This window comes from Poecilia formosa, unplaced genomic scaffold (genome assembly GCF_000485575.1).
Source record: "Poecilia formosa unplaced genomic scaffold, Poecilia_formosa-5.1.2 Scaffold862, whole genome shotgun sequence".
Taxonomy (NCBI): domain Eukaryota; kingdom Metazoa; phylum Chordata; class Actinopteri; order Cyprinodontiformes; family Poeciliidae; genus Poecilia; species Poecilia formosa.
Window position 1 is genome coordinate 8,643 of NW_006800801.1, and position 10,017 is coordinate 18,659.

A 10,017-nucleotide genomic window follows, 5' to 3' on the forward strand; every position below is an offset into this window, starting at 1 on the left:
CTACCTACTGTAACAACCCAGCATAGACCCAATAAAACACATCTAAGCATGCAGCCTGTGTCTGATCCAGCGTTGTTATGGTGGATCAGGAGCTGAGTTGGGAGCTGCAGAGGGAACGTGAACCTGTGGCCCACTTTCTCACTGAGCTCCATCCATGTGACCTATTTCTACTACATTCCATCCTCTAACCAGCTTAGCTGTGTGTGTGTGTGTGTGTGTGTGCGCGTGCATATGCGTATGTGTGCTAGTGCATGCGTGTGTGTGTGTGGATCCCAGCGTGTCTTGGTGCATTCATGTAGTTGTGTATATCCACATGTGCCTTCATTTAATATCAATCTGAAACATCTGTGGAATCATAAAAAATTAATAGAGATGTGAAAACAGAATGCGCTGCTTCTCACAGAGCTGACCTAAATTTAGAGCTGAAATCAGCAGTCCAGCAGATTTCTTTGCTATGACTCTGGTGGATGAGACTCTGGTCTTCCAGTGAAGTATCTCTGCAGTCGATGCCTGATGGCTAACGGATGCCTCTGGTGGCTGACAGTTTAGTACAGACAGATTTTCCTTCTCTTCCCTGTTTCTTTTAACTGAATATTGTCTAAGAGCAGTAATTCAATAATTAAAAGTGAAAAACAAATCTGCACACAAATTTGCTTACTTTAAATCTCCAAATACAAGTATTTGAACTTTGTATTTAAAATAAAAATAATTTATACTTGCATATAAAATAAGTCAACATACTGTTTAACATGACTTCTAATATAAAATAAATTATTTAAAGATCCATCTGTCTAAAAATCTGTACTTAGTGAGGATTAACTCAGTTCAGGTTTGCCCTCCGTTAAGCAATATAGAATTGAAATTAGAGCTGACAAAGAAGGGAAAAAAAACTATAAATCCACCTCATTCTACGCTACAGTGAGAATTCATCATGATGCATCAGGGTGAAACCAACAGAAGTGCAGTGCAGACTGGAGAAGCTGTTGTGAAAGATGGAAATGATAAAGGAGGCGTGGCCCTCAGAAAGCTGGTTAAAACATATACTTACTAGGAGACAGGCCTGTCGCGATAAACAATAAATCAATTAATCGTACGATAAATGAAAGTTACCGATCTCATTTTATTTTATCGGCTTATCGTTTCTTCCTGCCTTTTTCTCTATCTATTGATGACACTGAATGACAAAAAGGCTCAACTCTGGTGCTCTGCACTGACTCTCCCTTCCTCATTTCTTACATGATCTTAGAACTGTCAGCTGATTGTCGGCCCATTTTCAAAACCTGAGACCACACACTAGCCGACAGAAATCCTATGTTTAACGGATTAGATCGGGTTCGATCGTGCTGTCCAACAATGGGCACAAAATAATGGCTACAAGTCCAGTTAACACAAAGCTGAAGTTGGTTTCCAATTCTAGCTTCCGATAGCTAAAGGGCGATTCCACCTAATTTTTCACTACCTTCCGCATCTTTAACTGGCTCTAGTTTAAAAACTACTACACCTAGACACTTGAAACTTGGACTGGATTAATCTGCTCTAATAGCAGAATACTTTTAACCATGTTTGGGATTTGTGAAACTTTCATCTCTCGATCACACAAGATCTGCTCTAATTCCAAAACTACAACACCTAGACTCTTCAAACCTGGACTAAATTATTCTGCTTTAATAGCAGAATATTTAGAACCATGTTTGTGATTTGTGAAACTTTTATCTGATTTGTGAAACTTCAATAAAGGTTGATTTTACCACTTTTTTGCATCTGGGTTGCACTAGAAGTGCTCTAGCTCCAGAACTACTACACCAGGACTCCTCAAACTTGGACTGGATTATTCTGCTCTGATAGCAAAATATTTGAAACCATGTTTGGGGATTTGTGAAACCTTTTTCTGATTTGTGAAACTTCAAAAGAGGGCAAGTTCACCACTTTTTTATTTTGGCCACATGAGAACTGCTCTAATTCCAAATCTACAACACTTCATCTCTTCAAACCTCGACTGGATTATTCTCTACTAATAACAAAATATTTAGAACCATGTTTGTGATTTGTGAAACCTTTTTCTGATTTGTGAAACTTCATTAAAGGTTGATTTTTTACCACTTTTTGCATCTGGATCACACCAGAACTGCTCCAGTTCCTAAAATACAACTCATAGACTCTTCAAACTTGGACTAGATTATTTTCAACTAGTAGCAGAATATTTAAAACCATGTTTGGGATTTGTGAAACCTTTTTCTGATTTCTGAAACTTCACTTAAGAGACCCCTGCAAAAGATGTGTCCTTCCAACAGCCATCACCATCTACAATAACTCTTTAAAAAATTAATGAGTTACACCAACATTTAATTTCCCATTGGGATTAATAAAGTGGTTTTGAATTAGAATTGAATTTGAATTTGAAAAAAATTGCATGGAACAAGTGTGAATAGTAATCTGACCTTTAGTGAAGTTTCACAAATCACATAAAGGCCTCACAAATCCCAAACATGGATTAAATTATTCTGCTATTAGAGCAGAATAACATAGTCCAGGTTTGAAGAGTCTAAGTGTTGTAGTTTTGGAGCTGGAGCAGCTCTCATGTGACCAAGATTCAAAAAAGGTCTGAAATCAACATTTATTGAAGTTTCACAAATCAGAAAAAGGTTTCACAAATCACAAACATGGTTCTAAATATTCTGCTATTAGTTGAGAATAATCCAGTCGAGATTTGAAGAGTCTAAGTGTTGTAGATTTGGAATTAGAGCAGTTCTCATGTGACCAAGATAAAAAAGTGGTGAAATCGCCCTTTTTTGAAGTTTCACAAATCAGAAAAGGCTTCACAAATCCCAAACAATGTTTGGGATTTGTGATCCTATTAGGGCAGAATAATCCAGTCCAGGTTTGAGGAGTCTAGGTGTTGTAGTTTTGGAATTAGAGCAGATCTTGTGTGATCGAGACCGAAAAAAAGGGCAAAAATCGCCCTTTTTTGAAGTTTCACAAATCGGAAAAAAGTTTCACAAATCCCAAATATTGTTATATTCTCCTATTAGAGCAGAATAATCCAGTCCAGGTTTGAAGTGTCTAGGTGTAGTAGTTTTTTAATTAGAGCAGTTCTAGTGTGATCCAGATGCAAAAAAGTGGTAAAATCGAACTTTATTGAGTTTTCACAAATCAGGAAAAGGTTTCACAAATCCCAAACATGGTTTTAAATATTCAGCTTGAAGAGGAGAATAATCTAGTATTATTATTTCAAGTTTCTAGGTGTAGTAGTTTTTAAACTAGAGTTGATTAAAGATGCGGAAGGTGGCATTAATCAATGTTTTACTACCCAGATAGCACACGATGTTAAATCAATGTTGAATTATAGTCAGAATGGTTGATTTTTGGTTGAAGTCGAAAACTTACAATGGATCAACCATCAAACAACCATCCATTCTAGACGTTGAAACTGTCATTGGGGCCTGCCATTAGCATTACATAGGGAAGAGCAGTGACTGCCTTGCGAAGCCTGCCATGTAATGCATATCAGGCACCTACTGTTCTACACCTGATAGAATGTCTCTTTATTAATCAGTGAGAATGCATTACTGCATTCTCACTTATTAAGATCCTGCTCACATTTTTCGATCGTTAACTACTTTTGCTATCTTCACTAAGTGAGCTAATTCATATATCAAAACGTTCAGCTTCTTCTGGAGATTTCTGCTATGACTTTTGCTAAAATTCACTATTGTTCTTTTTGAAATAACTGCCCTTTTGTGCAAATTTTTTGCCCCATTGAAATACATGGTGGAATTCTCTTATCAGTTGCCAGAGTGTACACTCTAATAACTGCTGTTTTTGAACTTTTAATGCTTTTTGACAAGCAAAATGATGCTGTTAATACATATTTCACTGTAGAGAAATAATTTATGCATTAAAATGTAGCCATTTATGTCTACTTTAAGAAACTATTACTATCATTGCTACAGCTCTTTCTGTTTTCTCTCAAATTCCTCTGGAGTACAGCCATATCACGCCTTCTCCTATTCTTTCAATGTATTTTTCTCTCGTGCTCTGTTTCTATCTGTGTGTTTGCATTCTGTTTGTCTACCTTTCTGTATGCCTTCTACTTCTACTGGTTTTTGCTGTCTGCAAAGGTCTTCTGCAAACTTTAATCAATTTTAACACTTCATATATCAAAATGTTCTGCTTCTTTTGCTCCTTTATGCTATTTGTTTTGCTATGTTTCACTTTTTCAATTTTTTCTGGTTTTGTACTAATTTCTGCTTCTGCTAATGAATTCTGCTATACCTTTGCTAAATTTCACAAATTTGCAAAAGATTTCTACCATGCATGACAGTAGCTTTCTTCTGCTTTTTTCTACTTCTTATGCTTTGTTCTGCTTTTTCTTGCATTTCTGCAGCAGTCATTCTGCAAATATACATTCTCACGGCTGTATCGCTAGGAACAGCAATTTTTCTAGTATAGTATGTTTTTCTTCCGTTACTGTTAATGCGGCTCGTACCGCTGCGTGCCCACCCACAAAAATGGTATCAAAATGTGCGGCTTGATCCCGGCATTGGAGCTATTATTTTTATTGGGAATTGGAGTTACGATGGCGAAGTAAAAAGCGAAAAATGAGCGAAATTTCCTACTGCCGAAACGCAGACGTAGGCATTAGCCTTTTACTTAAAATAACCTATTAGTTAATTTTCTTATTTGCCATGTTTAGTATACTGAATGGAGTAACTGTCACTAGCATGACAGACAACATGCTAGTGATGCCCCACATGCTACTGATAGCCTTCACGCTAACATTAGCATTTTGGCTAATTTTAGTTTATGCATTCATTTTAACATAATGAATGGTGCAAGTACAGCTTACTCAGCATGCTTCTGCCTCTCCACAGGTTATTGACTACAATTTAGCCAAGCTCAGCATTGATGCTAATTTTTAGCCTCAGAATGCTGGGTCCAAGCCGACGGGCACACTTTGGCAGGCCCCAGTTAAATTTCTTCAGGAATTTTCTTGTAGGTTATTTATTTTTCTTCCGTCACCGTTAATGCGGCTCGTACCGCTGCGTGCACCCCCACAAAAGTGGTAGCAACATGTCCGGCTCGATGCCGAGAAAGGAGCTATTATTTTTATTGGGGATCGGAGTTACGATGGCGACATAAAAAGCGAAAAACGAGCGAAATTTCCAACTGCCGAAACGCAGAGTGTAACTGCCGCTTTTTTAGAGTGAGAAACGGAGTGGATTTTTGACCCCAAAATAATTTTGAAATTGCTCTCATGCCTACAAAAATTGCTCTATCGGTATGAAAGTCGGTCATGACATTGATACGAATGCCTGCTCTGGTAAAATGTTTTCAAAATTTCTCTAGGGCTGATGGTTTTCTGTCAAGGTGCTTCAGAGCGAAATCAAGTGACAGGGTACCCACAGGTACTGACTGGGTGTCTCATAAAGATAGGAATCTTTCTCCACTTCTGTGTCTCACACACATGACAGTTAGCAGAGGATTAATCACTACAGCAACAGAATACAGAGAAAGGCAGAGCTGCTGGCTTGGACTACAAACACGCCATAACTGTAGTTCTGTCTATGACCAAGACTCAGTTAAAAGAGAGGCCTGAACAGCATGTCAGAACTACAACATGGCAAAACTTTCAGTTACCACAGAGGAGGACTTAGCTGGTATTCAGAACTACTTGTGCTTTGAGCATTATATAACTGATTTAACCCAGTCACTATTACACATGGAATTAGTGTGGCCATTTCAAATGAAGCTTACTGAAAATTAAAAAATAAAAGCCTTGACAATTTTTACATCATGTAATTGCTCTTTTGGGCATTAGATAACTGGTTTAACCAAACCACTGTTACAAATGGGATTAGTGTTGCCATTTCAAATGAAGCTTATGAAAAATTTCAAAATAAAAGTCTTAACAATTTTTACGTCATCGAATTGCTCTGTTTTGTATTAGATCAGTGTTTTTCAACCTTTTTTGAGCCAAGGAACAGTATTTTAATTGAAAAAATCTCGAGGCACACCACCAACCAAAAATGTAAACAAAGATACTCTGTAGCGGCCTATATTACATATATAGTCATTCTTATCAAAGTGTCTTGAATAGGAATCAAATAAACACAAAAATGTATTTTTATCACATTTTGCATTTCTTATTTCAAACTGCACGTAACATGTCCACTAGTTCAAAAATACATTTGAACAGTGTCACAACAATGTGGTCTTAAATTTAAAGAAGTTGTAGAAAACTTCAAAGTGTTTTACAAACTAATCCACAAGTATTATTTAAGCTGTAATACAGCTTAAATAAATAATATTCAGAATAAGAATGATTATTCTTATTCTGAAAGAAGCAATAATATTTGGGAAAGATTTCATTGTTACAATATGAAGATTTGCATGTACAAAATGTCAATATCTGTATATTTTACCCGTCTAGTGTGAAACCTGTGCATGTTTGGATGAAAACAGCTGATTTTCTGGCAGAAATTGAAGAAAGACAAAGCTCTTCCTCAACAGCTCTCAGTCTCTCTCTGGTTTCAGTTTTTATAGTAGCCTGGCTTGAGAAGCTCACTTCACACAGACATGTTGTGGGAAATGGACCCATGTTCTTTCCAACTACTGCTGAGCTTCACTCTTTTCCATCACTGTTGTCACAGTCTTGCTAGATACAATGCTCTCACCGCTACCTGTAACATTCATGCATCTCTTGTTTTAATGTAAAATGCTCTGTACCTACTGCTATCTAGTGGTAAGAAAATTACATGACTACGCCGCTAGCCACTACTAACCATGGTTTCGTTCACACCAAGCTTAAGTGCAGCTCGTAGTGCCAGATCGACAGCCCTCAACTTAAAAGCTGCATCATATGAGTTTGAAAACATTTCTCTCTCGTGCCTGCTGCTAGCATGTGGCTGTTCTAAATGAAAATTAACGCGTTCTTCTTTGATTTACAATTTTGACTTCTAATGATTCACTTCCTGCTAGAGAGCCCCCTGGTGGTTAAAGAAAAATACACAGAAAAGCCGCACCGGGCTACTATCCGCATGGTTCAAAGTTTAGGAAAAAAGTAGCAGCTTATAGTCCGGAAAATACGGTACCATAGGTGAAATTGAATAATTTCCACGGCACACCTGACGATCACTCACGGCACACTAGTGCGCCGCGGAACAGTGGCTGGAAAAACACTGCATTAGATAACTGTTCAAGAAAACCACTGTTACACATGGGATTAGTGTTGCCATTTCAAATGAAGCTTACTGAAAATTTCAAAATAAACGCCTCATTAATCCCCTCCGGTAAGTGGACCGCTGCTGGCGGTGCAATAATATTAGCCTTAATTAGCATTTTCTCTCAAGTTTTGGCACTGGCTTGCGCAAGCCAGTGCATTAGCATTTCACCTAAAATAAGCTTTTACCCAATTTTCTTACTTATGTTAGGAAAATAAAATTAAAATATGCTAGTTTTTAAACTTAACCATATGTACAACATTATATAAAATCATCAGCGTTTTAAAATAAGAACACTGGGTTCCAAATTGCCTATATACTTTAGGTTTAATGCAGGAATCTGTTTTTTGATGAATCGCTCAAAAGGAAACAGATGCTAGGCAGTTCAGATAAAAACAGGATGGAAAAGACAAGTTCTGTCTGTTCACGTAAGTCAAATTCTTTGGTGATTTTCTAGGGGTAAACAAGAAACTTAAAACATGGAGAAAAACAAAACAAAGTCTAGGTGAAAAATAAATCTCCTTCTGACAACTAGGATCTTTGTTCAAATGTTTAGAAAGGGAGGAACAGGAGAGATTCCAGATGTAACCGACATGAGAAAATCCTGTTTGAGAATGACCTTTGCTCTCTCTGACTTTTACTCACTCTGCACCTCTGCTCTTTCTCTCTCTTTGGTTTTGAATAGGTCTCAAAGAAGGTGACAAAATCATTTAGACCATCCCATCTAGGTAATTTGAAACTGCTTAGAGGTTTAGGAGAGGACACGCCTTCAATGCATATATTAAAATTAGGACTACACCTCTTAATAAAAACCTCCACTTCACAGAAGCAAATCAAACTGCTTTGTTTGCAGCCGCACGAGCAATTCCCAAAGACGCCTTTGCTTTTTCTCTTATTTTTGTATTTTGTTCATTTTTCTACTTTTCTCAGGTAATTAATGTCTGTTTTATGGTTTGGACTTCTTGATGGTTTGGGTGTGACACTGATCTGTTTTTCTATGCATTTAATTGTCTGAATAAAACCCTAGATATGTCTGAAGTTGAATGACGACTGGTTGTTCTCTGTGTGGTTTCCACTGTTGTACATGAGGAACCCTGAATTCGGGACACTAGAGGAAAACGACAAGCAAAGAAGTTTAACATTTTATTCCTCTAATTTAACACTTATTAGCCATGTTTAGAATACTGAATGGACTGAGTCAATGACAGACAACATGCTAGTGATGCCCCACATGCTATTGACAGCAATCACACTAAGATTAGCATTTTTGCTAATGTCACCTTATGCATTAATTTTAACAAAATGAATGGTGCAAGTTCAGCTTAGTCAACATGTTTCTGACTCTCCACAGATTTTTGACTACAATTTACCTCAGCTTAGCATTGATGCTAATGTTGAGCATCAGAACGCTTTTCTTACTTATTAGCCATGTTTCGTAAACTGAATGGAGTAAGTCAATGACAGACAACATGCTAGTGATACCCCACATGCTACTGATAGCATTCATGCTATTATTCGCATTTTTTCTAATTTTAGCTTATGCAACATACTGAATGGTACAAGTACAGCTTAGTCCACATGCTTCTGACTCTCCACAGGTTCTTGACTATATTGCAGCTTTCTTTAGCATTAATGCTCATTTTTAGCATCAGAACGCTGGGTCCAAACCGACGGGCACCCTTTGGCAGGCCCCAGTTAAATTTCTTCAGGAATTTTCTAGTTGAATCAATGTTGTTTTGTGGTTGAAATCTAATGAATGGGGTGTGCTGTGGTGGCGTAGGGGTTAAGCACAACCCATATATGGAGGCCTTAGTCCTCAACGCAGCTGTCGCAGGTTTGATTCCCGGCCTTGGCGACCTTTGCTGCATGTCTTCCCTCTTCTCTAATTACCCAATTAACTATCACTGCCACTAGAGCCAAAAAAAAAATCTAATGAATGAAATGCTGCCCCCTAATAACTATATGTGGTGATATATTGACACAAAAACATCTACAACTTACTACAAGGAGTGGAGCGGTCCACCCCTGCTATTTACATGAGTGGGATGTCCCAAACACACAGCCACTTTGCTGTTGGCTTGTTTGCAAAATATGTTAGTTCAGTGTTGAATTATGATCACAAAGGTTGAATTTATGGTTAAGGTCGATGACAGAAGCTGGATCAACCATCAAACAAACATTCAATTCTAGCCAATTAACTAACGTTGAAAATGTGTCATTGAATCAATGTTGATTTATTGTCGATATCTATTGATTGAAATGCCAACATCGAATTAAGTGTTTTTCAGCACTGGTCCTCTAGGCACATTGCCCTCCAAGTTTTAGGTATTTCCCTAATTCAGCACATGTGATTTTAATTGACGTCTGATTAACGGGGTTTTGCTGAATGAAAACACGCAGGTCAGTTTGCCTTGAGGACAAGGTTTGGGGAAGAACTAGTAATCTAAATGTTCAATCAATGTAAGCTGTTTTTCACACCCCTCCACCTCCACCTACCATTCAAACGCCCAACCCCTCTCCCTCCACTTGACAAAGACACACACACACCCCTTTCCCCCCACCGTCCACCCCTCACCTGGTCAATCTATCCCCCAATGTCCATCCCCCTTTCTACTCTCCTCCCCTCCTCCTTTGGCTCCGGGTGAAACAACTTTAATTTTAGATGAGGGTTAATCACGTTTTAACTTAAGCACTATGTGTTGACAACATTGAGTTGTAATTCTATTCTGTACCCAGATTGCACACAATGACAATAGACCCTTTTCACATGACGTCACACAACTTCCGTTTTGGCTCG

At 38.0% G+C, this 10,017-nt stretch overlaps 1 protein-coding gene across 2 annotated transcripts in view; it reads right to left on the bottom strand.

Annotated features, from left to right (window-relative positions):
• Positions 1 to 10,017, bottom strand: part of LOC103131866 (phospholipid phosphatase-related protein type 4-like) — a 27,051-nt gene that overhangs the window by 1,621 nt on the left and 15,413 nt on the right. The window lies entirely within an intron of this gene.